Consider the following 27,530-nt stretch of genomic DNA (forward strand, 5'->3'; position numbering starts at 1 on the left):
AGCAGTCCTGGTGTACAATGTCTGCAATGTAATGGACTGCAGTATCTGTTTACCATATGAAGTACTAACAACGATCAGCCCTAACTAAATGGAGTTGCACCCGGTGACGGAATTCGCGCACGTGATTTTCGCTTGCGGTCAAGCAGATGGACGCAATAGAGAAGCAGGAAGTTCGCACAGGACCAGATATTCGCGTGGAAGACATCCGGCTCTCACCATGTTTCCAAAACTGTTCCAACAATTAAGTGAAATAGGGTAGTTGGCACAGCAGTACAACGAGGGAGGAGGACAAGCCACACGGCGATCTGACCGACAAAATGCAGTGGATGAGGCGGCTGCAATCTGCACTCGATCAGTTGCACGCGAAATGTTTCGCAGAGTACCGAGTGCCGAGTGTTGCGAAAAAGGCAGCTACACCCCCAACACCCACAGAACATGCATTCTTTGGCTCCTGCTGACTTCGGACGTCGTGTCGTGTTGAACTATCGTCGACGTACCGTTTTGCTGTAAGGGTGCCGTCGGCCGCGGTGGTCTAGCGGTTCTAGGCGCTCAGTCCGGAACCGCGCGACTGCTACGGTCGCAGGTTCGAATCCTGCCTCGGGCATGGATGTGTGTGATGTCCTTAGGTTAGTTAGGTTTAAGTAGTTCTAAGTTCTAGGGGACTGATGACCACAGATGTTAAGTCCCATAGTGCTCAGAGCCATTTGAACCATATGTAAGGGTGCCGCCGATGACAACCAAAGCGGTTCTGCTGTAAAATGAAATGACACCTCAGACCATCACTCCTGATTGTGGGGCCGTATTGCGGGCAACGGTCAGGTTGACATCCCATCGCTGTCCTCTCTAGAAACGTCTTCGCTAGTCACGGAGGGCTCAGTTCGAAGCGGCACTCAGCACTGGAGACAGTTCTTCTCTAGTCAATGGGATTAAAGGCCGAAGACGTATCTGGACGTCAGGCCTGTTTGATGGTATTCCACAACGACACCTAAAACACTCCTTTCAATATTAGTTCACGGGTGTGCGGGCCTTGGTGGCCGAGCGGTTCTAGGCGCTAGAGTCTGGGACCGCGCGACCGCTACGGTCGCAGGTTCAAATCCTGCCTCGTGTATGGATGTGTGTGATGTCCTTAGGTTAGTTAGGTTTAAGTAGTTCTAAGTTCTAGGGGACTGATGACCTCAGAAGTTAAGTCCCGTAGTGCTCAGAGCCATTTGAACCACTTCACGGGTGTGATGAGGGCACGCCAACCACAGCAATGTTCGTCCGAATTCCCTTTCAATTCTGGTACATGTCCCTTGGATCAGTCCTGTGTGAGATGCTGTAGTATCGAAAGATATACCGATGATATTGTCACGTAGCTCAAACCGTCTATATCCCAAAAAAATGTTCAAATGTGTGTGAAATCTTATGGGACTTAACTGCTAAGGTCATCAGTCCCTAAGCTTACACACTACTTAAACTAAATTATCCTAAGGAGAAACTCACACACCCCTGCCCGAGGGAGGACTCGAACCTCCGCCGGGACCAGCCGCACAGTCCATGACCGCAGTGCCCCTGACCGCTCGGCTAATCCCGCGCGGCATCTACAGGGTGTTAAAAAAAGGTACGGCCAAACTTTCAGGAAACATTCCTCACACACAAATAAAGAAAAGATGTTATGTGGACATGTGTCCGGAAACGCTTACTTTCCATGCTAGAGCTCATTTTATTACTTCTCTTCAAGTCACATTAATCATGGAATGGAAACACACAGCAACAGAACGTACCAGCCTGACTTCAAACACTTTGTTACAGGAAATGTTCAAAATGTCCTCCGTTAGCGAGGATACATGCATCCACCCTCCGTCGCATGGAATCCCTGATGCGCTGAAGCAGCCCTGGAGAATGGCTTATTGTATCACAGCCGTCCACAATACGAGCACGAAGAGTCTCTACATTTGGTACCGGGGTTGCGTAGACAAGAGCTTTCAAATGCTCCCATAAATGAAAGTCAAGAGGGTTGAGGTCAGGAGAGCGTGGAGGCCATGGAATTGGTCCGCCTCCACCAATCCATCGGTCACCGAATCTGTTGTTGAGAAGCGTACGAATACATCGACTGAAATGTGCAGGAGCTCCATCGTGCATGAACCACATGTTGTGTCGTACTTGTAAAGGCACATGTTATAGCAGCACAGGTAGAGTATCCCGTATGAAATCATGATAACGTGCTCCATTGAGCGTAGGTGGAAGAACATGGGGCCCAATCAAGACATCACCAACAATGCCTGCCCAAACGTTCACAGAAAATCTGTGTTGATGACGTGATTGCACAATTGCGTGCGGATATTCGCCAGCCCACACATGTTGATTGTGAAAATTTACAATTTGATCACGTTGGAATGAAGACTCATCCGGAGAACATTTTCACTGAAATGAGGATTGACACATTGTTGGGTGAACCATTCGCAGAAGTGTACCAGTGGAGGCCAATCAGCTGCTGATAGTGCCTGCACACGCTGTACGCGGTACGGAAACAACTGGTTCTCCCGTAGCACTCTCCATACAGTGACGTGGTCAACGTTACCTTGTACAGCAGCAGCTTCTCTGACGCTGACATTACGGTTATCGTCATCTGCACGAAGAATTGCCTCGTCCACTGCAGGTATCCTCGTCGTTCTAGATCTTCCCCAGTCGCGAGTCATAGGCTGGAATGTTCCGTGCTCCCTAATACGCCGATCAATTGCTTCGAACGTCTTCCTGTCGGGATACCTTCGTTCTGGAAATCTGTCTCGATTCAAACGTACCGCGCCACGGCTATTGGCCCGGTACATCAAATGGGCATCTGCCAACTCCGCATTTGTAAACATTGCACTGACTGCAAAACCACGTTCGTGATGAACACTAATCTGTTGATGCTACGTACTGATGTGCTTGATGCTAGTACTGTAGAGCAATGAGTTGCATGTCAACGCAAGCACCGAAGTCAACATTACCTTCCTTCAATTTGGCCAACTGGCGGTGAATCGAGGAAGTACAGTACATACTGACGAAACTAAAATGAGCTCTAACATGGAAATTAAGCGTTTCCGGACACATGTCTACATAACATCTGTTCTTTATTTGTGTGTGAGGAATGTTTCCTGAAAGTTTGGCCGTACCTTTTTCTAACACCTTGTGTATCCCACATACCTCCTTCAGCGATCTGCTCACCAGTGCCTTCCTGGCAACACATACGGCTAGCAAATGTTCAGAATCTATTCAAGTCACTTGAACTGCAACTCTGTGTTCCACAGTTTTGACACTCCCAAGAGGGAACTGAAGGCAACAATTTACTATCCCTGTGCAAGACCAAATGAGGAGGATTTTCAAAGAGAAACTCTTCGATTTTCTGTAAACGGTAGCTGGAGACACGGAAATTTCTGCACCATCGTGGCCAAGGCTCTTAGCAGCTGATGCAAATGAAGTACTTGCTTGTCGAATAGAAAGTTGTTCTCGATCCCATACAGACATGAGCTAAGAAATAATAAAGAGGTTACAATCTAGGACTTGAACATAACTTTTTCGTTGCAAGAGGCGAAATCTCTGTCTCTTCGTCACTAGGTGCTGTTGATGATGGTGGAGGTAAATCTTCCAGTACAACTTATTTACTGATTTCAGTGATAGCTTTCTAATGTTTATTATTATATAGAACTTTTTTCTCCTTTTCTGCACTTAGTTCTCATCTTCGAGGCGGAATCCCTGTCTACTCCACGATCTTCTCTTTATGAGCTAAGAAATTCTTTATCGTCTTGAAGCACGCTAGTCATGTACATCACATTTTGCCGGGAAATGTTAAATAACTCTACGGCATCACCTTTCCCAACCTGCCATTTCACATTCGCTTTATCTGTGTTTCTGGATTTCGCTTTCGCAGATTTTGGTATTCTCTGTACAGCTTGTCTATAACAGCAAGGATATTCTCCCCCATCCTAACTGGGATATTTGCTTTTCTCCGCTCTTCCTGTAGTTTGGTAGATCTAGTGTGAATAGGCTGTTTCGGTTTTTATGTTGGTAAGGCCACGTAGCGCTCTGTATGAAAATCACTGACTGTGCTGTGTGCAGTCTGTGGCTGGTTGGCATTGTTGGAATATTCGCTATTGTAGTGTTGGGCAGTTGGATGTGAACAGCCTGTAGTGTTGCGCAATAGGAGGTGAGCCGCCAGCAGTGGTGGATGTGGGGAGAGAGATGGCGGAGTTTTGAGAGCGGATGATCTGGACGTGTGTCCATCCGAGACAGTAAATTTGTAATACTGGATGTCATGAACTGATATATATATTATGACTTTTGAACACTATTAAGGTAAATACATTGTTCGTTATTTATCAAAGCCTTTCATTTGCTAACTATGCCTATCAGTAGTTAGTGCCTTCAGTAGTTAGAATCTTTTATTTAGCTGGCAGTATTGACGGTCGCTGTATTGCAGTAGTTCGAGTAACGAAGATTTTTGTGACGTAAGTGACTCATGAAAGGTATAGGTTAGTGTTAGTCAGTGCCATTCTTTTGTAGGGATTATTGAAAATCAGATTGCGTTGCTCTAAAAATATTGTGTGTCAGTTTAGTGATGATGAGAATAAGTAAAGAGAAAACTGTTTGAGTATGTTGAGTTTTGCTCAGCTGTTTGAAAATCAAAGAACGTAGAAGTTTACAAGCACAGGGGACGTTACACTAGCAGCATTCGAAAGTTATCCTTTCATTTCCTTGTGAAGATAAATAAAAACTATAAGTACTAGTTCTTTCGAGCGGAGCCAAGCTCCTAATAACTCACCACTATGCTTCTTTCCTAGCAGCCATGTTCTATTTTTGGTTCCATTTCAAAGTTCAGTTACCTGCAACAGATGAAAGACATACATGAGAAGCTCATTACTGCAAAGCTCTTCAATATTAGAAATATCGCTAACTTGAGATAAAAGTGATCAGTGTGTGCAGCCGCTAAATATTAGCCAATCCTCTTGAAATTTAGCATATATATGTTGTACATCACTGAGACTCGGAGGGTAAGCCAAGTTACCGAAAGTGACATCCTTGGAAAAACGAAATATGCTACAGTTCATCTGGTCACCGAAGCAATATCCTTTCTTCCAGAAATGCAGAAATTAGCATATAACTTCGTACAAGATATACTCTCTACTAACTAAATTGAAGTAGTTACTCATAAATTTTATCCTGGTAACACTATCGTTAATTTTACCCCGGTAATACTATCGTACTTGTAGTAGTAGTAGTAGTAGTAATAGTCGTAGTATTAGTACTGGTAGTAGCAATCGTTGTTGTTGTTGCTGTTGTTGTTGCAGGTCTCTTTCAATCACTCCTTCCGATAAACGGAAGTTTAAGACCACTTACAGTAGAAGTCTTGCCGTAGTAACACTTCTTCATCCAACAATATCGGATTTGTGAGTCCGCCTTGATGCGAAACACCTCGTTATTTGTTTACTTATTTATTCCCCAAATTAGTTTCGGCGACAAGTGTCACCATCATCAGTGGGTTCTTTAAATCTAAACATGTAGAAAATAGCAATGTTATACAAGCACAGTGACACATTATTACATTTTTACTGTTCTTTTTTTGAAACATAGTTTTCTACGGATAGTTTCGTACCACCTTATTTATTGTATATTATGGCATGTTTTTAAGAATTATTGTCACTGTTTGTGCCATATTTTCTGTGCTTTATTCTGTTGCCGTTTTTTCTCAGCGTACATCATGTCATCTGCAACTGTACGAGCGGCTGTTAGTAAACAAGTACTAAGAGAGGAACTTAACGTGTGTCATCGTTTACACTTGGGGCTGCGTTGGTGTTGTGGAATACAGTTTTGGTGTGTCCTGGGCTGTTACTTAGTTATTCGTGCTCTCACGTTCGTTGGACGGCATGTAGCTGATTCTATACACAGAAAAACAAAACTTTCGCACTTTGGTTATGATTAAGAACATTACGCCATCTTGCTATTCGCGTGTGTCGCGGGAGATATATCGCATGTTGCGAGAAGGCTATGAAAATTGTAGCGGGAGTTACGACGGCTTCTGTTCCTTATTTATGTCTCTGTGAGTGATGGGGAAGTGGTTCTTTTGCGTGTGTGTGCTTTCTGTTCTGTGTCTTTGGTCAGTTCTCTCAGAGCGGTAAAGACTGTGTTGTTGCGAAGTGTTGTGTTTTCGTTTAATACATTTTTCCCTGCCACTATAGCCTTTTGTGTGTAGTAATTTTCTTCTAGTGTTAGTTGTCAGTATAGACAGCTGTTGTGTTTCAGAATGTGTAGATCATTTTCGATATTAGTGGGGTTACGGTTTTTGTTCATTAGGTGTTCTGCGAAAGTTGAATGTGTGCTATCACTCATGTGCTTTGTGTACCTCGTTCGGAAATTTCTGCTTGTTTGTCCTATGTATTGGGTCTGACAGGAGTTGCATGTGAGGTGACATATTCCAGCGTTGCTGAATTTGTCTGAGCTTTCTTTTTTATTTTATATCAGCAACGATCTACGAACTGAGATGTCCGAGCTTGCTTCACGGTGCAGTTTGTGATGAGTCTCGGCTCGGTATAGCTGAAAAAACGTTTGTTTCAGATAATGTACAGAGAGAGAAAGTTTAATTCCGGATCGTTTGCTCAGTTTTTTGCCACCCATCCCGGGTATGACAGTCGGATATAGATTAATTACTCAAACAATAAAATCATTCGGATAAGTTTAATACATACACGTACATCATCTACAAGGTCAGTCTGTAGCGTCAAAATTATACAGTAGGCAGGGGATCCTAAGGTGAATACTTTGAGACAACGAACTAATCGTCGGGGATGAATATTTATTTTTTGTTGACATACGCGTCTTACCGTTTATACCAACAACCTGGGTTCATAGCAGCTTGATGATTTTTGTTTTATGGGCATTAGGCCCTGGTCCAAGAGATCTGTCTTTGCCTAACGTTTATTGGCCCACTTTGGCGAATAGGAAGGAACTGCTTGTGCAACATGGTGCTGCTGGCTGTTATGACGGACCAGTGCGTTGTGTGTTTCACTACCTCGGAAATGTTTACGGTCGCGCGTGGGGCATCTCATGAACGGACTTTGTCCGTAAGCAAGCAGCCGAATGGAAGCGCGTATCTGTGGTCACGATGAAAGGCCGCTTGAGTCTCACCGTCGCTCCCTTATGTTTATTTCTAAAGTGGCTGACGGCTGTCATACAACTCTCCTCGGGGCACATTTTAAAGTTACGTACACTCCTAGAAATGGAAAAAAGAACACACTGACACCGGTGTGTCAGACCCACCATACTTGCTCCGGACACTGCGAGAGGGCTGTACAAGCAATGATCACACGCACGGCACAGCGGACACACCAGGAACCGCGGTGTTGGCCGTCGAATGGCGCTAGCTGCGCAGCATTTGTGCACCGCCGCCGTCAGTGTCAGCCAGTTTGCCGTGGCATACGGAGCTCCATCGCAGTCTTTAACACTGGTAGCATGCCGCGACAGCGTGGACGTGAACCGTATGTGCAGTTGACGGACTTTGAGCGAGGGCGTATAGTGGGCATGCGGGAGGCCGGGTGGACGTACCGCCGAATTGCTCAACACGTGGGGCGTGAGGTCTCCACAGTACATCGATGTTGTCGCCAGTGGTCGGCGGAAGGTGCGCGTGCCCGTCGACCTGGGACCGGACCGCAGTTACGCACGGATGCACGCCAAGACCGTAGGATCCTACGCAGTGCCGTAGGGGACCGCACCGCCACTTCCCAGCAAATTAGGGACACTGTTGCTCCTGGGGTATCGGCGAGGACCATTCGCAACCGTCTCCATGAAGCTGGGCTACGGTCCCGCACACCGTTAGGCCGTCTTCCGCTCACGCCCCAACATCGTGCAGCCCGCCTCCAGTGGTGTCGCGACAGGCGTGAATGGAGGGACGAATGGAGACGTGTCGTCTTCAGCGATGAGAGTCGCTTCTGCCTTGGTGCCAATGATGGTCGTATGCGTGTTTGGCGCCGTGCAGGTGAGCGCCACAATCAGGACTGCATACGACCGAGGCACACAGGGCCAACACCCGGCATCATGGTGTGGGGAGCGATCTCCTACACTGGCCGTACACCACTGGTGATCGTCGAGGGGACACTGAATAGTGCACGGTACATCCAAACCGTCATCGAACCCATCGTTCTACCATTCCTAGACCGGAAAGGGAACTTGCTGTTCCAACAGGACAATGCACGTCCGCATGTATCCCGTGCCACCCAACGTGCTCTAGAAGGTGTAAGTCAACTACCCTGGCCAGCAAGATCTCCGGATCTGTCCCCCATTGAGCATGTTTGGGACTGGATGAAGCGTCGTCTCACGCGGTCTGCACGTCCAGCACGAACGCTGGTCCAACTGAGGCGCCAGGTGGAAATGGCATGGCAAGCCGTTCCACAGGACTACATCCAGCATCTCTACGATCGTCTCCATGGGAGAATAGCAGCCTGCATTGCTGCGAAAGGTGGATATACACTGTACTAGTGCCGACATTGTGCATGCTCTGTTGCCTGTGTCTATGTGCCGGTGGTTCTGTCAGTGTGATCATGTGATGTATCTGCCCCCAGTAATGTGTCAATAAAGTTTCCCCTTCCTGGGACAATGAATTCACGGTGTTCTTATTTCAATTTCCAGGAATGTATTTACGATTTGACCGAGCTGTATGTGATGCTGTTTTAGCCGTGATCTAACAGGTCGCCCCGTCTTTCCGACGTAAACTACCACACAGTCGTAGCTAATCACATGAATTCTCGACCCGGTGGTATTTTTGGTGGACCATAGCGATCTCCTGTTAAGTGATTATTGGGGCAAGAGAGAAGGCACTATGTTAAAGTTGAAGTAACATTACTTTAGTAGTACTACGTACCCTAACGAAAACCACTCGCTTAGTGACGATACAGTACTTAATCATGTTATGATATGAAGCGGTCTACAATTCAGAACAATTATGTAGTAACTGACTCCAGATGCGAATGCTAGCGAACATGTTATCAGACAGTTTTAAATGTGACTTAGTATGTCAGAGCCTATTGCAGGACAAATGTCCCATAGTAGAAAGGACTTGAACTTATCTTCATCTAGATGTCTCCTCTGCAGTTCACCACTTAAGTGCCTGGCAGAGAGTTCTTCGAACCACCTTCAAGCTGTTTTTCTACCGTTCCACTCTTTAACAGCACTTGGGAAAAGTAACACTCAAATCTTTCTGAGCGAGCTCTTATTTCTCATATTATGATGATCATTTCTCCCTATGTAGGCTCACGACAGTAAAATACTTCCACATTCATGAAAAGATCTCGCTGAACGAAAAACACCTTTGTTTTAATGATTGCCATCCCAAGTAGCTTATCATATCCGTGACACTCTCTCACCTATTTCGAGATAATACAAAACGTGCTGCCCTTCTTTGAACTTTTTCGATGTCCTCCGTCTGTCCTATCTGGTAAGGATCCTATACGACACAGCAGTACTCTAGGAGAGGTGTGCACAAGCTATGTGTAGGCAATCTCGTTAGAAGACCTATTGCACCTACTAACTGTTCTGGCAGTAAAACGTGCCACAAAGTTATCTATGTGACCGTTCCATTATAAGTTTTTCGTAATTGTAATTCATAGGTATTTAGTCAAATTCACAGCCTTTAAATTTGTGTGATTTACCGTGTTATCGAAATTTAACCGACTTCTTTTTATACTCATGTGGATAACCTCACACTTTTTTTTACTGAGAGGCAGTTGCCACTTTTCACACCATTCATATATCGTGTCTAAGTCATTTCAGATTCATTCTGATCTTCTGATGACCTTATTAAACCGTAAATGACAACATCATCTGCAAACAATCTAAGAGGGCTGCTCAGATTATCTCCTAAATCGTTAATCCAGATTAGGAACAGCAGAGGGACGAATATCACTTCTGTTTTAGTCGATGATTTTCCGTCGATTACTACGAACTCTGACCTTTCTGAGACGACATTTCGGATCCGGTCGCACAACCGAGGCGATACTCCACAGGTACGCTACTTGATTAAAATCTCTTGTGACGAATGGTGTCCAAAGCCTTCTGGAAATCTATAAGTATGGTTTCGCAATGCCTTCATAACGATATGGAAAGTTATAGTTCCAACAGATGTCTGAATCATTTCTTAAAGCAACCCCTCTCAGCTTCTGCAGCCGTATTTTTTTTTTTTTTTTTTTTTCTGGTTGAGTATACTCTATTTCTAGTGGTGTTGACTCCCAGGGAACATAAATTCCTGATTTCCAACAAAAACATCTTGACTTATCAAGATGAGGTAGGTGAAGTTAAAATGAGGCGTGAAAACAGGTGAACTACAACATGGACGAAAAACACAATAGTCACATAAGCGCCATTTTGTGAGGTTCGACTTTTTGAATTACGAGTATGATCCATAAAAACGTGTATTTTCGCGTGTGTAGCTACAATAAATGAGCGGGCAGATGGGGGTACGTACCATGAAAATATGTACAAGTAAAGAGAAAAATCTGGTCGGGTAACATAATTATTTCAATAATAAACCGATTTGTTAGCTCTCCACACAAACTCACATTATCATTTCGTTACAGATGGACAGCTATGTAAAAATGCAAAAAGAGGTTCTACAGACATTAACATTCTGCAGACTAAGGTAAGTCACGACAGACATAAAAAGCTTTTATGCCTAATTTTTTTTTCAGTGATTATGACCCACACCATGTTTGTACTTTACTGACGTGAATACAGGTATTCAGTGATGATGGCGCAATGTGCTGGAACATATTTGGGCATTAAGGATGATAGTCCCTTGCACCAGCAATCCACGCGAATACTCGTAATTTAATCCTCAAACTAGGACTGTTTATATTATTAAAAACATCGGGAATCGATTCCCGGCGGGGTCAGGGATTTTCTCTGCCTCGCGATGGCTGGGTGTCGTGTGCTGTCCTTAGGTTAGTTAGGTTTAAGTAGTTCTAAGTTCTATGGGAATGATGACCATAGATGTTAAGTCCCATAGTGCTCAGAGCCATTTGAACCATTTTTGAACATCGGGAATCGCAAATACAGATATTATAAAAAACATCATTATCGACCGTCGATATTTCGCAAAAGACTATTAGTATGTCGAAGGAAAAAATATCGGTTACCGGCCAAAAAAAAAAATTACGGCTGCACGTTGTAAATATACTCCCAGATTTAGAGCTGCATATTTAAGTATTGATTTATTAGATATTCAGTACATCAACAAGTTATCTGCCTTTTTATCCCCCTTAGAGCAAGAATTGAAACGAAAACGATGTGCGTTCACTCTTGGCGATAACCACTTTGCTAACAATGGTAAATGCGCGTAAGTAACATAATGATAGATGTCCGATGGGTACGTCGTTGTCTGGATCGCTTCATGTTTTTTTTCATTTCTGCAAAACGCCAGAGAAGTTAAACGTTGCAGTTTTTGTTGGTAGCGTCGAGCGTCGATTACGTCAGCATTTCCCCTTAAGCGTCTCCGCCCACTGCAAAGATCAATCTTGTCATTTATACTTTTGTTCATCATTTTCAGCAACCGTGTTTGAAGAATACCGATGTGAAGAAATAGTACACTAGTTGCGTTAAAAACTGTTTTTTGATGCAACTGGTGTGCTATTTCTTCACATCAGAAATCTTGTTACTCCATTTACACAGCCACCCTTGTAATACTATCAACCTTTTTAGAGTCAAGAGACTTTGCACTAATGAAGCAAAGAATGAGATTAGTACAGTATGCAGTGTATAAGAGGGTCTGCAGAAGACAATATTCTTTCACTGTGTGAAGTTTAACGTTTATACACTACTGGCCATTAAAATTTCTACACCACAAAGATGACCTGCTACAGACGCGAAATTTAACAGACAGGAAGAAGATGCTGTGATATGCAAATGATTACCTTTTCAGAGCATTCACACAAGATTGGCTCCGGTGGCGACACCTACAAAGTGCTGACATGAGGAAAGTTTCCAACCGATTTCTCATACACAAATAGCAATTGACCGGCGTTGCCTGGTGAAACGTTGTTGTGATGCCTCGTGTAAGGAGGAAAAATGAGTACCATCACGTTTCCGACTTTGATAAAGCCCCGATTGTGGCCTATCGCGATTGCGGTTTATCGTATCGCGACATTGCTGCTCGCGTTGGTCGAGATCCAATGACTGTTAGCAGAATATGGAATCGGTGGGTTCAGTAGGGTAATACGGAACGCCGTGCTGGATCCCAACGGCCTCGTATCACTAGCAGTCGAGATGACAGGCATCTTATCCGCATGGCTGTAACGGATCGTGCAGCCACGCCTCGATCCCTGAGTCAACAGATGGGGACGTTTGCAAGACAACAACCATCTGCACGAACAGTTCGACGACGTTTGCAGCAACATGGACTATCAGCTCGGAGACCATGGCTGCGGTTACCCTTGACGCTGCATCACAGACAGGAGAGCCTGTGATGGTGTACTCGACGACGAACCTGGGTGCACGAATGGCAAAATGTCATTTTTTCGGATGAATCCAGGTTCTGTTTAGAGCATCGTGATGGACGCATCCGTGTTTCGCGACATCACGGTGAACGCACATTGGAAGCGTGTATTCTTCATCGCCATACTGGCATATCACTCGGCGTGATGGTAAGGGGTGCCATTGGTTACACCTCTCGGTCACCTCTTGTTCGCATTGACGGCACTTTGAACAGTGGACGTTACATTTGATGTGTGTTACGACCCGTGACTCTACCCTTCATTCGATCCCTGCGAAACCCTATATTTCAGCATGATAATGCACGGCCGCATGTTGCAGGTCCTGTACTGGCCTTTCTGTATACAGAAAATGTTCGACTGCTAGACTGGCCAGCACATTCTCCAGATCCCTCACCAATTGAAAACGTCTGGTCAATGGTGGCCGAGCAACTGGCTCGTCACAATACGCCAGTCACTACTCTTGACTAACCGTGGTATCGTGTTGAAGCTGCATGAGCAGCTGTACCTGTACACGCCATTCAAGCTCTGTTTGACTCAATGCCCAGGCGTATCAATGCCGTTATTACGGCCAGAGGTGGTTGTTCTGGGTACTGATTTCTCAGGATCTATGCACACAAATTGCGTGAAAATGTAATCACATGTCAGTTCTAGTGTAATATATTTGTCCCATGAATACACGTTTATCATCTGCATTTCTTCTCGGTGTAGCAATTTTAATGGCCAGTAGTGCATGTAATTAACAAATGTTTATAATGTTATGTAAGTAACAATAAGTATATTTTACTCAACTATGTGTAATTGTTTGTAACGTGAAGTCAACACCAGCTCAGGGCTAAAGTTAAATATAGGTGAAAACCAGTAGGGATTTACCGACGTTCTGGAAGGTCGGAAAAGGTGGAGATTTTTTGCTGGTAAAGGAAGCAGGTAGGAGAGGGGGAAGTGGAGCGAGTCAGACAGGCGCAAGACACTGTGGAGGCACGTGGCTAAAGCTGATGCGCGCTGTACTCCGCAGTACTGTTTATACAAAGCTAAAGTTTATTTGCTTAATAGATGTGAGTGAAGGGGAAGTGCTAAGGTACAAGTTTGCAACGCTTTAGGGGAGGTATAAAATTACATCTGCAACGAGTGTTCGTTCCTGGACGTGAAATGGTCTAAGGCATCCATTACTTAGACTGACGCAGATATCCAGGAAAGCCAAATTCATATTGGCGATGGTATAAGTCGCATAATTCGACGCCACGAAGACAAATAATAATCTCCGTCGCTGCTAAACGGTACGTGCCTTCAGAGCACCTAAATCTCCACCAACTGTGCTCGCAACGACACTACAGAAATTAACCGTCCATAGTTTTGTATACGAGCTGTGCTGACAAGTTTTTGCTTGTTTTGTTCAATAATCATTTAATTGTTTTCTTCTTTACGCTAAACTACTCATCTAACCTATAGTGTTCCAAGTAGGACTCCTTTCCTACACTAAAGGGATGAAACCGAGAATCCATTTGGGAGAAACATTATTGCGCAACTGAGTGTTTTCTTTCGAAGCAAATTTAATGTATCACTCAAGTGCGGCAGTTAAAGTAAATGCGGAGAATTGTAGATTGCCTTGAAAGTAAGTAAAGTAAATAACAATTCTACGTACCTAGCGCGTGAACTGGGTTATTGGGACCTACTGTCCAAGAAATTACGTAAAGTAACTGTTTCAATAAAACTGAGGAAAACCAAATATACAGGCTTTTGCAATCATTTCGATACTTACAAAAGTATCGTAAAATATTGCTTGTTTATAATACATGTCTTCAGAGGCAGTGTTGCTGATCTTACCTTCAGAAACGTAAGTAGGCATTATTGTCGTTCCGGCGTTGTTTTCATGGACCAAAACTTTTTAAGTGTGTGCGCGTGACCAATTCTGAAAGCAGTCATTCTTCCGCTATCTACGTGAATTGACCTGTTCCTTCGGTGATAGAAATTATTAAAGGAGAAAAAGTTTTAATAAGAACCAAAATATAGTAAAGACCGAATTTATTGAATTTCTTGAACAACGTCAATCGATTCGTCGTTTTGGCTGGCAACCGTGTTTTTCAGTATTATTATCACTAGCAAGAAGTAGTTTGACGAAAAAGAAAAGCTGCAATCAAAACTATACAGTAACTTCACATTTGACCCACCTTTATCCGTTACGGGGCATCTGAGGTCACTAGCGGTTGTTAAGGAGGTAGTTGTGTTTAAGAGCTTCAATTATCGAAGCTAGAATAACATCTGAAGCACTAAACGTAATTGCAAGGGTAGAAACCGTTAGCGTTGTAGGCGGCCTTTACGCAGGACTAGAACAAATAGTACGTGTACATACTATCGATATATATGTCTTACGGTGACGGAACAGCACTTACATCGCCATATCACCGTTATACCCTCCCAAAGAATCGGACTTCTATACTTGCTTCACGCAAACAAAGAGAGATGTTCAAATGGCTCTGAGCAGTATGGGACTTAACTTCTGAGATCATCAGTCCCCTAGAACTTAGAACTACTTAAGCCTAACCAACCTAAGGACATCACACTCATCCATGCCCGAGGCAGGATTCGAACCTGCGACCGTAGCGGTCGCGCGGTTCCAGACTGTAGCGCCTAGAACCGCTCGGCCATCCCGGTCGGCTCAAAGAGAAAGACTGGACGTGATCAAAGCTCAAAAATTAGTAAGATTCCTTCACACAATGAAAGTAACATTATGTTCTACAACAATTTCAAAAGAATAACTTCATATATTTATAGAAAATTGCGAAAAAAATCATATAAAATAAAAATATCGGGACTCGGTATTGACATCTTTGTGTATCGACACATTTTGGAAAAAGTGTCGCTGTATCGATATTTTATCAATAGCCCTACAGGAAACACAACTGACCTTAGAGCTTCCAAACCAAACAATGACGGGCACACAGTTTTAATCTGCCAGGAAGTTTCAATGACAATTTTTCTGAAGAATTAAAATCCAAGACGAAGCCAATTGTAGGTGCCAATACTACATTGCCACTCTCCTAACTGCTTCCTATTATAATCACCACAACCACTCAGTACGGAATTTCCAATGACGTCTTCGCAGAACACATTTCTGCAGGCTCACGCTATGATATTATGTTTCGTTGTTGGCCGCCTGCCTCTCCTCGTCGCCAAGCATTGGCACGTAGGCGGCCAGGCAACCCACTGCTCTCGTATCACCATTTGGCCTAAGTCCGCCCGTGCCGCTCACCTCGTAACATGAAAGGAGATCTGGAGCCTTTCTTTGCATGTGGCCCATTTCTAAACACGTCATAATTACTGTGAATGACGCCCGTACTTCAATCGTCCCAGTCGATCGTGTAGCGAGGGGACTACACAAAGAACCAGATGCGTTGTAGATTGAGGTTAGAGAGAGCATAATAAAGGCAGGTCCGTCAGTGTATAGCCAACGTGTTTACAAATTATGTCAAATAAATATGTTGATTTGGTTGGTCTGGCTCTTCGTCTCAGTTCATCTGACTCGTGAACAGTTTAATAGTTTCTTCTGTTGCACTGCCATGAACCTGTAACACCAGAGTTCCATAGCTCTACTGACACAATTTTTTTGTCTGTTCTGCCTTCTATCAAACAAAGAAATTAATAGAGTTTTAGCCCGCATCTCGTGGTCGTGCGGTAGCGTTCTCGCTTCCCACGCCCGGGTTCCCGGGTTCCCGGGTTCGATTCCCGGCGGGGTCAGGGATTTTCTCTGCCTCGTGATGGCTGGGTGTTGTGTGCTGTCCTTAGGTTAGTTGGGTTTAAGTAGTTCTAAGTTCTAGGGGACTGATGACCATAGATGTTAAGTCCCATAGTGCTCAGAGCCATTTGAACCATTTTTGAATAGAGTTTTGAGACCTAATCACAGCAGGCCAAAGGACAAGGCTGGAACACAGCAATGGAAGAACACGGTGTCTTTCCCTGTAAGGTTACAGATCGAATCGGCAAAATTTTGCTGAAACATAAAGTGAAACCGGTATTCAAACCTACCAGAAAAATGGGACAAGTACTTCGTTCTGTTAAAGATAAGAAGGCCACCATTATCATCTAGCGGTGTATATAAAATTCCGTGTACTTGTGGTACTTGTGGTACTACGAAAATAAGTGTGAATACGAGGGTAAAGGAGCATAAAAGTCTTTGCCGACTGGGAAAAATAGATAAATCGTCCGTTGCGGAACATGCACTTCAGTCAGGTGACCATGTAGTTAAGTTTTCTGAAACTACAGTTTTAAGTGCTACCACGAACTGTATAGGGAGGCTATTGAAATTTATAAACATGAAGATATTAATAGAAAAGAAGAGGCCTTGAAATTAATATGGACAGTGGCGTTACAAAATTCAAAAGTGATTTTCATCTATGGGTGATTATTATCGATAGTTAAATTTTATCTTTGACTAGTTTTCTCTCTGCTACTATGTGCAAGCTAGACCACGCCCACTTTCCTCAGTATTTAGGCCGCTCTCCGACGCCCGACTCGTCAGTCGGCAGGACTCAGCAGGACCAGCCATACCTCTAAAGATGTCCAACGTAGTATTGGACGAAACGTTAGGAATAGAAGAATTCCACGGACCACGGCCACGTAACCCGGAAGAATTATCAACAACAGTACCATCCGGTCGTGAAAGCCTTCATTGTATTGCAAGTACTGTTCGATTGCACTGATAGCACAAGAGTGTTCGCTTTTTCCTTTGTAAAAACTTTGATGTCATTGTTTGATTATATGCAATGTAGTGTATCTATCATTACTGTATGTATCTGGAATTTGGGTGAATATTTTTTTGTAGAAACGTCGATATGTGAAAATGTTCTGTTTTATTTAATACACTCCTGGAAATTGAAATAAGAACACCGTGAATTCATTGTCCCAGGAAGGGGAAACTTTATTGACACATTACTGGGGTCAGATACATCACATGATCACACTGACAGAACCACAGGCACATAGGCACAGGCAACAGAGCATGCACAATGTCGGCACTAGTAAAGTGTATATCCACCTTTCGCAGCAATGCAGGCTGCTATTCTCCCATGGAGACGATCGTAGAGATGCTGGATGTAGTCCTGTGGAACGGCTTGCCATGCCATTTCCACCTGGCGCCTCAGTTGGACCAGCGTTCGTGCTGGACGTGCAGACCGCGTGAAACGACGCTTCATCCAGTCCCAAACATGCTCAATGGGGGACAGATCCGGAGATCTTGCTGGCCAGGGTAGTTGACTTACACCTTCTAGAGCACGTTGGGTGGCACGGGATACATGCGGACGTGCATTGTGCTGTTGGAACAGCAAGTTCCCTTGCCGGTCTAGGAATGGTAGAACGATGGGTTCGATGACGGTTTGGATGTACCGTGCACTATTCAGTGTCCCCTCGACGATCACCAGTGGTGTACGGCCAGTGTAGGAGATCGCTCCCCACACCATGATGCCGGGTGTTGGCCCTGTGTGCCTCGGTCGTATGCAGTCCTGATTGTGGCGCTCACCTGCACGGCGCCAAACACGCATATGACCATCATTGGCACCAAGGCAGAAGCGACTCTCATCGCTGAAGACGACACGTCTCCATTCGTCCCTCCATTCACGCCTGTCGCGACACCACTGGAGGCGGGCTGCATGATGTTGGGGCGTGAGCGGAAGACGGCCTAACGGTGTGCGGGACCGTAGCCCAGCTTCATGGAGACGGTTGCGAATGGTCCTCGCCGATACCCCAGGAGCAACAGTGTCCCTAATTTGCTGGGAAGTGGCGGTGCGGTCCCCTACGGCACTGCGTAGGATCCTACGGTCTTGGCGTGCATCCGTGCGTCGCTGCGGTCCGGTCCCAGGTCGACGGGCACGTGCACCTTCCGCCGACCACTGGCGACAACATCGATGTACTGTGGAGACCTCACGCCCCACGTGTTGAGCAATTCGGCGGTACGTCCACCCGGCCTCCCGCATGCCCACTATACGCCCTCGCTCAAAGTCCGTCAACTGCACATACGGTTCACGTCCACGCTGTCGCAGCATGCTACCAGTGTTAAAGACTGCGATGGAGCTCCGTATGCCACGGCAAACTGGCTGACACTGACGGCGGCGGTGCACAAATGCTGCGCAGCTAGCGCCATTCGACGGCCAACACCGCGGTTCCTGGTGTGTCCGCTGTGCCGTGCGTGTGATCATTGCTTGTACAGCCCTCTCGCAGTGTCCGGAGCAAGTATGGTGGGTCTGACACACCGGTGTCAATATGTTCTTTTTTCCATTTCCAGGAGTGTATGTTTGGTTGCTGTTATGTAAACTGCTGACCTTCGCTTAGGGTTCTTAGTTATTTCGTATGTAAAAAGTGTTGTGGTTCCCCTCGGGAACGGAACTTCGTAGCGTGGGCAAAATGTGGTTGGCATGGATAGAAAGGTGGAAGGCAGAGTCAGTCGGGGCTGAGCTACTGAACCACCAACGCTCACGAAAAGGTTGTGATTTGTGCTGGTGCCGAGAGCGGCTTTTTGTGCCGTTTTCCAATGTGCCAAAGCCTCGGATGGATGCAGTAATTGTAAGTAGGCTGTTTAGGTTTTTTTAATGGTAACGCCACGTAGCGCTCTGTGTGAAAATCACTGGCAGTCTGTGGCTGGGTGGCATTGTTGGAATTTGCCATTGTAGTGTTGGGCAGTTGGCTGTTAACAGCGCGTAGCGTTGCGCAGTTGGAGGTGAGCCGCCAGCAGTGGTGGATGTGGGGAGAGAAATGGCGGAATTTTGAAATTTGTGAGACTGGATTTCATGAACTGCTATATATATTATGACTTTTGATGACTAATAAGGTAAATACATTGTTTGTTCTCTATTGAAATCTTTCATTTGCTAACTATGCGTATCAGTAGTTAGTGCCTTCCGTAGTTTGAATCTTTTATTTAGCTGGCAGTAGTGGCGGTCGCTGTATTGCAGTAGTTCGAGTAACCAAGATTTTTGTGAGGTAAGTGATTTGTGAAACGTATAGGTTAATGTTAGTCAGGGCCATTCTTTTGTAGGGATTTTTGAAAGTCATATTACGTTGCGCTAAAAATATTGTGTGTCAGTTTAAGCACAGTCATGCATAATTTTTCTAAGGGGACGTTTCATAACTAGCTGGAATTATGTTGGAATTGATATCTATCACCGCCACCAAGAAATGACAGAGTCCTGCAATTCTACCTGCAAATCCACCTACCAACATGCACTCGCCACCACATTGCGCAATCACTGTAATGGAACAGATAAACTATAGTAATGTACAGTGAAGGATCAGCTCATTGGATGTAATAATGTAGTCAAATATAAGCTAAATTTTAACTGAACTCATGTACCTACCATGATTTATCCTCAGTGACATATCCACTTAGGATCCCTCCCACGCTAAAGTACTTACCGAGTGTCCTTTATTGAAAGCATATTACAGTTAATGTGGCAATAGAATGTGCTAAAATTAATATTGTTTGTTGAAAGGATCTTACAAATATCTCAATTTTGTGCTCCACTGCAGCAAAAGTTCAGAACTGCAACTGTTGAGAGTTACATGCTTGCTAAGTGCTTGTTTCACTAATGTAATGAAAGTGCGTTTATTTTGCTCTATTACAGTGGTCAAGATTAAGCCCCCCCCCCCCCATTGAAAGTAGTCCAAATGCACAAAGTTACTTAATTATAGAAAGTTTCAATTACTCCCGCTATTCCTGTCAAGTTCGGTACAGCACTGGGTTCCTCTTGAAAGTGCTTATTAACAATGTAACAGGACCCACAGTTTGTCTATTGTGCTAAGCTAATTAACGATTAATAGACTTCTTTTATTCCAAGGTCAGTGAGAAAGTGTTTGTTAGTGAAATACGTTTAACTTCCATTCTAAATAAAAAAGTATTTAGCTGAGAGAGACCTAACCTATGCCCAGTTCATAATTTTGCAGTGAACTACATTTACAATTTGACAGATAGGAAAATGTTTGAAAAATAATACTGAACCTATGTCCGATTTATGATTCTACAGTGAATATTAATAGTAATGTTATTGAGACCATTCATTTTGACTAAGTCCTGAAGGTAATAGTGTGTATCATTATGTTATATTTATGCAAATAGTTTGTTCTGCTCTGTCAGCTCCAACCTTAACGTGAACATATGCAGATGCCTGAATTCATTGCACTCTCGTGTGACAAAGTATAGGCTGTGTTTGCCCATTAAAGGTGCTTATTTTCAGTTTCTTGAACAAGAATGTTACTCATTCTTATGCCTAATTAGGCTGGTGACCGTTTTTATTATCATTTGGACAGTGTGGATAGGTAAATTATTGCTTGTTACTGTTTAAATATTTACGTAATTCTGACTTTCACTTCCGATAAGCCACCTCAGTTAGGTATATCACGGTCAACGCAACTAAATTCCTTTCAGAGGGTAACACTGCACAGATGCTTTATACTATAATTGCTTTAACAAGATAGTTTCATTATACGATCTGCCTCCAACTTTAAGGTTATGGTATAGCAGTAGCAGCGGACGGTAGTGTTATAAACCTAGATCGAAATAATTACATAAATAGAAGAAGCGTGACACATAGAGCACAAGACAGGCGTGCAGTATTTCTCTCCACCCATTGCATCCCATCCACTAACCCGCCCCTGGCTACTGTTCTACCAAACACTGAATGACGGTAATTAACGCTAGTTGTGGGAATGGGATTAAAATTAAGGGTGAAAGGATATCAGTGGTTCAAATGGCTCTGAGCACTATGAGACTTAACATCTGTGGTCATCAGTCCCCTAGAACTTAGAACTACTTAAACCTAACTAACCTAAGGACATCACACACACCCACGCCCGAGACATGATTCGAACCTGCGACCGTAGCAGTCGCGCGGTTCCGGACTGAGCGCCTAGAACGGCTAGACCACCGCGGCCGGCAAGGATATCAATGATGAGATTCATTGTTGTCACTGCTGTCTTCACCGAAAGTGAGGAAGAATTACAGCACCTGTTCTAGAGTATGTGCAGTACCACGAGCGCAGTATGTGGGCTGAGAGTAGACCAAAGATGAAAGTAATGAGTAACATTAACGATGTTAGGGATAAAATTGCGGACCACTCATTAGACGAAGAGGAAGGATTGTGCTTCTTAGGAAGCACATTAAAGCACTTCGGACGAAGCAAAGAGGACGTAGGAAGCTCCCTAGCACAGGCAAACGTGGCATTCCTTGATAAAAGAAACCTACCAGTAAAGCAGAGACCAAGACACAAAGGAATTCAAGGCATTAGCTGCCAGTAGGCTTCATTTATAACAATGAAATTAGTTGAAAATTTGTGCCGGACCGGGATTCAAACCCAGGTCTCCTGCTTACTAGGCAGATGCGCTGACCGCTACGCCATCCGGACGCAGTGGCCTTCACAACCTCACGGACTACCTAGCACGTCTCATGTCAGACACAAATTCTCAACTTAAACCACACATTACTGATGTAGTGCCCCTCCTCATTAGCCTCAATACTCGTGGCATCTCGCCAATTCCCGTGAGAGTTCGAAGTTGGCGTAAATCTGCAATGAAGATATCATAACGTCTTTAATTCCTTTGTGTCTTGATTCATAGGTGCTGGAGGATCAAAATGGCAATGACGGGTCATGATTCCTTCAGAGTGGATGCATACCAAGCTTGAACTCGTATGGGAATCGGCGAGATGCCGTGAGTAATGAGGCTAATGGGCTGGGGCACTACATCAGTAGTGTGTGGTATAAGCTGAGAATTTGAGTCTGACGGGAGGTATGCTGGGGTAATCCGTGTAGTTGTGGTAACCAGTGTCCGGATGCCGTAGTGGTCAGCACATCTACCTTGTCCCATTGATATGAATTAATCCCCACTGGAAGCTGATGTCTTTGTATCTTTTGTGTACCGATTCATAGCGATTGTACAATCAAAACTGTCTTAGTTCTTTCGGACATGTCCGAGAAAACCGGCACCACATATGACGAAGCAAGCCTCTTTTTTTACCATCTGCCTACTTAAATTCATTTTGTCAATTTTAACTGTTTACCATTAGCATACGTGAATATAATCGACATTTTCAATAAAGAGAAAGGTTGACCCTCAGTTTTAAAGGATATGACACCAGATCTAATATTGTGCTTAGTTTTATGTATGTAATTTTTCTAATTTATTTTGACTATTCCTAGTTAGTATCGTTTGTTACAGGGTGAAATCGGTGACTGTTTCGTAACTTAAATATCATTATTGACATATAAACAAGTATAAAGTTTGTAACAATTGTAAACATTTGAAGACGAAGTACTAATAATCTTAAAGTATCTATTTAGCTCTATTCAAAAACATGTTAGCAAAACCAGGCGTTCATTAATTCCAAAGTAATTAACAGTTTTGTCAAAAGTATTGTTTGCATAATATAGTTGCTAGTTTCATGATTTAAACAAATAATTCAGCCGAAACCTCTTAGTAGGAGAAATTGCTAAACAGACGCAATTTTTCGATGTATTCAGTTAATTGAATGAGTTAAGTTTTAATTGTAATTTCTGTAAATTTAATATATAAGGGTCCCATTTTTGGTCACGAGACACTGTCCACGGCCGAGCTTCAGACGAGTAACGTGTGCTGGTTAGAACAACAACAATGCTTCAATTAAACTGTGAAATAAGTGTTAAACAATTAGACCATGTCTTAAAACACTGACAGTGACTGTTTCTATATGTATATGATTATTATTCAAGAACTGTAAACTTTGTGGATAGGTTTTACTGCCTGTAGATGTTCAACAGTATGTGGAGTTTCGCCTGCAAAGTATTATGACGCTTATCGCAAGTTAAACAGTAGTGCACTGGCCATATAACTGTGTATTATTGGGGGTTGGACAAAGTGAAAATTGAAGTACTGTGAAACGCAACTGTGCACCTGTCGGCTACACGATTCACAGTGGTGTGTGTCGGAATCCACAACCCATTTTTCAGCCAGCGCGGCAACGCATTACGTCGAGTCGACACCGAGGACAATCAACAACAAACGAAGAAGTAAAAGCAGGTGGAACCGCCACACACATACAAAAATACATATACTTTCTTTGAGAATGTCCGTTTTCATAGGGCAGCCTGGCCGCTATGTGAAAGATCCAGATTCGATACCCGGTATTAGCAGGGATTTTTCCTGGATGAGAGGACTGGACTGGAGTGCACTCGGCTTCGTGAAGCCAATTCAGGAGCTGCTTGCGTGAGAAATAGTGGCTCCACGGTCAAGAAAGCAGAGCACTTGACCGTCCGTACTGTATCCATTGACGCCATTAGCAGAGGATGACATGACGATCGGTCGGTTCTGATGGGCGCATTAGGGCAAGAACACGAAGCTTTGCATAGCTTTTCTTTCTGAGAGAGTACCTCTGGAAGACGACATTCTACGGAGTGTATCGTGGACTGTGGGAAAGCCGGAAAAAAAAGAGATGTTTGAGACGCGACGTACAGAACGTTTCAGAAAATTGGGTGTGAGTAACATAGTAAAACCGGGGAAATCATTCGCGGGAACGGTGTAAAAAGGAATAACTGACTAGATAAAGACAGATGATGCTACGACGTATGTTAATACACCAGGAAATAACTTTTTGTGGCACTAGAGAGAGCTGAGGTAAGAAAAAACTGTATGGAAAAGTCGGAGTATTCAATAAATGATTCATGACGTTCGGTGCAAATACTACTTTCAGAGTAAAAGATTGACACAGGAGAGTAATTCAAGGCGGGTCGCATCAAACCAGTCAGATGACTGATGCTGCCGGTCGGAGTGACCGAGCGGTTCTAGGCCCTACAGTCTGGAACCGCGCGACCGCTACGGTCGCAGGTTCGAATCCTGCCTCGGGCGTGGATGTGTGTGTTGTTCTTAGGTTAGTTAGTTTTAAGTAGTTCTAAGTTCTAGGGGACTGATGACCTGTGAATTCCCATAGTGCTCAGAGCCACTTGAACCATTTTTGACTGATGCTTCTCCCCTACAACGTGAAAAAAAGAGCCATATAGTAAGAATGGTTACGCTGCCGCTGTCGTTGTTACATGCGTTCTAAAGTATTAAATGTTCGTATGGATGGCTAGGGTTTTTATATATTTCATTTTATCACTCTAGCAGTGTGAGTGACCGATTGCTTGTCGTCTCTACTCACACTCGTATCCAACTAGAGGCACATCCCGCTAACACGTAACAAATACCGAGGACGCAACTGAATAAATCAGAATTCCATTAAAACTTGAACGTTTGCAATCTGGAGCCACGACACGAGCTGCACCTTTGTACTCGTTCATATGCAACACTGCTACTGAAAGATCTAAGTTGTTGTTGTTGTGATCTTCAGTTCAGAGACTGGTTTGATGCAGCTCTCCATGCTACCCTATCCTGTGGAAGCTTCTTCATCTCCCAGTACCTACTGCAACATACATCCTTCTGAATCTGCTTAGTGTATTCATCTCTTCTTCTCCCTCTACGATTTTTACCCTCCAGTATTAAATTCGCGATCCCTTGATGCCTCAGAACATGCCCTACCAACCGATCCCTTCTTATAGTCCAGATGTGCCACAAATTTCTCTTCTCCCCAATTCCATTCAGTACCTCCTCATTAATAATGTGATCTACCCATCTAGTCTTCAGCATTCTTCTGTAGCACCACATTTCGAAAGCTTCTATCCTCTTCTTGTCTAAACTGTTTATCGTCCATGTTTCACTTCCATACACGGCTACACTCCATACCAATACTTCCAGGGAACACTTCCCCTAACACTTAAATATATACTCGATGTTAACAAATTTCTCTTCTTCAGAAACGCTTTCCTTACCATTGCCAGTCTACGTTTCCTATCCTCGCTATTTCGACCATCATCAGTTACTTTGCTCCCCAAATAGCAAAACTTATCTACTACTTTAAGTGTCTCATTTCCTACTCTAATTCCCTCAGCATCACCCGATTTAATTCGACTACATTCCATTATCCTCGTGTTGCTTTTGTTGATGTTCATTTTATATCCTCCTTTCAAGATACTGTCCATTCCGTTCAACTGATCTTCCAGGTCCTTTGCTGTCTCTGACAGAATTACAATGTCATCGGCAAACCTCTAGGTTTTTATTTCTTCTCCTGGATTTTAATTCCTACTCCAGATTTTTCTTTTGTTTCCTATACTGCTTGCTCAATATACACATTGAATAACATCGGGGAGAGACTACAATCCTGTCCGACTCCCTTCCCAACCACTGCTTCCCTTTCGTGCTCCTCGACTCTTATAACTACTATGTGGTTTCTGTACAAATTGTAAATTACCTTTCGCTCCCTGTATTTGACCCCTGCCACCTTCAGAATTTGAAAGAGTGTATTCCAGTCAACACTGTGAAAAGCTTTCTCCAAGTCTACAAATGCTAGAAAAGTATGTTTGCCTTTCCTTAATCTATCTTCTAAGATAAGTAATAGGGTCAGTATTGCCTCACGTGTTCAAACATTTCTACGGAATCCAAACTGATCTTCCCCGAGGTCTCACAGTCCTTATTATCAGAGAAGCTGATAGTAGAATCTTCAACTAGCCGTGATATTAAATAACCGCAGATGACTTTCAGGAATACACACCTGAGCCGTAGTGGGCTCGACTTTTAACTTCGAAGATACACTCCTGGAAATTGAAATAAGAACACCGTGAATTCATTGTCCCAGGAAGGGGAAACTTTATTGACACATTCCTGGGGTCAGATACATCACATGATCACACTGACAGATCCACAGGCACATAGACACAGGCAACAGAGCATGCACAATGTCGGCACTAGTACAGTGTATATCCACCTTTCGCAGCAATGCAGGCTGCTATTCTCCCATGGAGACGATCGTAGAGATGCTGGATGTAGTCCTGTGGAACGGCTTGCCTTGCCATTTCCACCTGGCGCCTCAGTTGGACCAGCGTTCGTGCTGGACGTGCAGACCGCGTGAGACGACGCTTCATCCAGTCCCAAACATGCTCAATGGGGGACAGATCCGGAGATCTTGCTGGCCAGGGTAGTTGACTTACACCTTCTAGAGCACGTTGGGTGGCACGGGATACATGCGGACGTGCATTGTCCTGTTGGAACAGCAAGTTCCCTTGCCGGTCTAGGAATGGTAGAACGATGGGTTCGATGACGGTTTGGATGTACCGTGCACTATTCAGTGTCCCCTCGACGATCACCAGTGGTGTACGGCCAGTGTAGGAGATCGCTCCCCACACCATGATGCCGGGTGTTGGCCCTGTGTGACTCGGTCGTATGCAGTCCTGATTGTGGCGCTCACCTGCACGGCGCTAAACACGCATACGACCATCATTGGCACCAAGGCAGAAGCGACTCTCATCGCTGAAGACGACACGTCTCCATTCGTCCCTCCATTCACGCCTGTCGCGACACCACTGGAGGCGGGCTGCACGATGTTGGGGCGTGAGCGGAAGACGGCCTAACGGTGTGCGGGACCGTAGCCCAGCTTCATGGAGACGGTTGCGAATGGTCCTCGCCGATACCCCAGGAGCAACAGTGTCCCTAATTTGCTGGGAAGTGGCGGTGCGGTCCCCTACGGCACTGCGTAGGATCCTACGGTCTTGCCGTCATCCGTGCGTCGCTGCGGTCCGGTCCCAGGTCGACGGGCACGTGCACCTTCCACCGTCCACTGGCGACACCATCGATGTACTGTGGAGACCTCACGCCCCACGTGTTGAGCAATTCGGCGGTACATCCACCCGGCCTCCCGCATGCCCACTATACGCCCTCGCTCAAAGTCCGTCAACTGCACATACGGTTCACGTCCACGCTGTCGCGGCATGCTACCAGTGTTAAAGACTGCGATGGAGCTCCGTATGCCACGGCAAACTGGCTGACACTGACGGCGGCGGTGCACAAATGCTGCGCAGCTAGCGCCATTCGACGGCCAACACCGCGGTTCCTGGTGTGTCCGCTGTGCCGTGCGTGTGATCATTGCTTGTACAGCCCTCTCGCAGTGTCCGGAGCAAGTATGGTGGGTCTGACACACCGGTGTCAATGTGTTCTTTTTTC

At 44.6% G+C, this 27,530-nt stretch overlaps 1 protein-coding gene and 1 non-coding gene across 2 annotated transcripts in view; both read right to left on the reverse strand.

Moving 5' to 3' along the window:
• The window catches only part of LOC124593864 (carboxypeptidase B-like), a 212,825-nt gene that overhangs the window by 128,526 nt on the left and 56,769 nt on the right, over positions 1–27,530 (reverse strand). The gene's annotated exons all lie outside the window — the stretch shown is intronic.
• Trnat-agu lies at positions 21,802–21,874 on the reverse strand. The gene has a single exon. It is a non-coding gene; the product is annotated as a tRNA-Thr (tRNA).

This window comes from Schistocerca americana, chromosome 2 (assembly GCF_021461395.2).
Source record: "Schistocerca americana isolate TAMUIC-IGC-003095 chromosome 2, iqSchAmer2.1, whole genome shotgun sequence".
NCBI classification, from domain to species: Eukaryota; Metazoa; Arthropoda; class Insecta; order Orthoptera; family Acrididae; genus Schistocerca; species Schistocerca americana.